Here is a 2,699-nt window from a genome sequence, read left to right on the forward strand (position 1 = left end):
AGCAGATCATCTGGTGGGTTTTTAAGAACAATTTATCCAAGGGCCTGTTGTCCCCTGTCTGACCCTTCTCTAAGATGGCTGCAACCCTGGCATCCTCTCAAAAAGACTTCCAAAGAGTTGTCCTCTTAACTCCACATGCATACCTCTCCCTATCCCACACCCACAAACACATAAACTAAATTAAGTAATTGGTGAAATGATAAATAAAAAAGAAAGCAAGGTGATACTGAGTACCTTTCAGCAGGTCCTGCCAAGGTATGCCACTAAGCAACACACAGCACCAGTAACAGTTAGTGCAAAGAGGTTCATTGGGGAATGGTGAGTGGAAGTGTGAAGGGCTGTGTGGGAGTGGGGACTTGAGAGAGACAGAATGACAAGAGGAAGAAGAGATGCAAGAGAGAAAAGAAGAGGCAAGAGAGGAGAAGCAAAGAGATGTGAAAAAGGCAGAGATGGAAAGGGAGTGAGCTGTGCCTGGTGGGCATTTTTAAGGCTGCACGTGTGGCAGAGCTGAGGGTGGAAAGAACCCAATGACAAGTGATGATGTAACTGCTGTGGTGGCAGCAGCAGATGCAGGCTGCTGTGGCATGGCAGAAACTAACAATTGGGGTGTGTGTAAAACACTGCGTCCTGCCTCTGCCTTCCTAGTGCTAGGACTAAAGACATGCACCACCACACCTCATAATATGGATTGTTTTTTATGTCTAAATAGGAGCTGATGAAAACATTTTCATTTCTTTGTTCCTCAATCATCTTCATTGTTTCTATCTTCCACATGGTCCATATCATGGTAAAGTAACCACAGGTATATACCATAGGACCTTCTGACTACAAAATAGAGGGAGATAATAAAAGTGTTATAAATATGGGGAGTTGTTTTTGTTCTTTTAAAATAAATTGCATAATGAGGAGCAAACAATGAATGAGAACTATGAAGTATATCCCATCAAACTCATTTTTTCCCCTGTGGTTTGACTTCATCTCTTTTGCTACAACCATTAAAATAGCTCCACACTACCACTTTAAGAATTTTGACAAGTATATAAACGTTGACATTTTTTTAATCATTAATCTGCCTTAGCATTTTTGTTTCATTACTGCTCTAGGCTATACCATTTGGGTAGGTTTTAGAATTTTTTTTAACTTAGGCAGCATATAAAATCAGCAAACTTGCTGGATTCACTGTGGGCACAGTGAGTGCTTGCAGGGGTTTTCTCAGTGCAGCCTGCCCTGTGTGGATGCTGCTGCACATGGAAGCTATTGCCCAGAAGGAAATATGTTTGGTTTTCACAAACCAAAGGTGCACTGAAGAACAGAGGACTGTTGTATCTGCAGAGCCAAGTCTTCTAGCTCTTGGTTCATGGACAGTAAACATTACAAAAAGGATTTTCAGAGCTATTTTGGGTTGCACATGACATCTGCAGTGTCTGTGTGTTGCTTGTGGAAAGATGGAAGAAGTCGCCACCTGATCCAGAAAAACAAAGCAAAACAAAAAACAAAAACAAAATAACAACAAAAAAAACAACAAAACTGGAATCATGTGGTAGATGCAAGGGCAGGACCCAGTCTAAAGGCAACATTTAAAACAAAAAAAGTGAGAACTCTATCTGGAAACAGGATGAAAAGCAATCACATGAGTAAACTGTGGAAGGAATTTAAACACCACAATCCTGATGCTCATAGCACCTCAAGTGCCTCTCCAGCCCAGTCTCTGCTTCAGTAACCAGTCAGATCAAGGCTCAGATATAGAGATGGCTTCCAGCTCTAAGAAGACTCCAGTTTTTCCTTTTTACATATTACCTACTGGAAAAGACAGAAAATATATTGTGGGAATCATCTTTAAGGGCAGTTTTGGCGAAGTCCTCATTGACACCCATCTCTTCAAGCCTTGCTGCAGCACAAACCAAGCAGCTGCTGAGAAGCCTGAGGAGGAGGGGCTGGCACCTCTGCCCATCTCCACTCAGGAGTAGTTACTGAGGTTCAGTAGAAGGGAACAAAGATTGATTTCAACTTTGAAAAGTCCACAAAGTAACAAACTGACCCTCCTATTTTTAACTTGGATACCTATTATTCTGCCAAAAGACATTTTATATAACAGTTTTAATGTGTTACCCATTCCCCATCCAACAAACTCAGAAGCCAGTGTCTAGCTTACTGCAAGAAAAAAAAGTGTACATAATATTTAAGAGTATTTCATAGGAAAGCGGAATGCTGTTGTAAAGTACTAGTTAAGTGTTTTTGCTTGTTTAATACCCCCAAATGAATGAAATTAGGGGATTTCAGGGGCCAGAGGTGCCATTTTTCTATGATAAACCATATGTAATTTAGTCTTTCTGTGGAAAGGTTGTGGTTGAGGCATTTAAAAATGTCTGGCTACACTTATTTTTCCTCATGATAATTTGTCATAATTCAGTAGCATGGCCTGCCTCTAGAGACAGCTAAAAATTTTGGAATGCTTCAGCATTACCAAACTTCTGATGATTCAGACCTGTACTACTGACTATTAAGCAGGGGAGACTGAGATTTCTCCAAATAGCTTGGAGGAGGAAGCAATTTCTGAACACACAGGTAGCATCGTGTCACCTCCCTTCATATTTGATAAGAAGACTTTATGTGACTCTTCTAAAACAGAACCAGAGCTCCTTTGGGGGAAGGCAAATCTGTAGGATGGGAGAGGTCCTATACGGATAGTATCAAAACAT

General features: G+C 40.9%; 1 pseudogene; it reads left to right on the top strand.

The window, feature by feature from the left end:
• The first annotated feature begins 397 nt into the window (after positions 1-397).
• Positions 398-1,967, top strand: LOC131901228 (SIN3-HDAC complex-associated factor-like; annotated as a pseudogene).
• The last annotated feature ends 732 nt before the right edge of the window (positions 1,968-2,699 follow it).

The sequence above is a fragment of the Peromyscus eremicus genome, unplaced genomic scaffold (genome assembly GCF_949786415.1).
Source record: "Peromyscus eremicus unplaced genomic scaffold, PerEre_H2_v1 PerEre#2#unplaced_58, whole genome shotgun sequence".
Classification (NCBI taxonomy): domain Eukaryota; kingdom Metazoa; phylum Chordata; class Mammalia; order Rodentia; family Cricetidae; genus Peromyscus; species Peromyscus eremicus.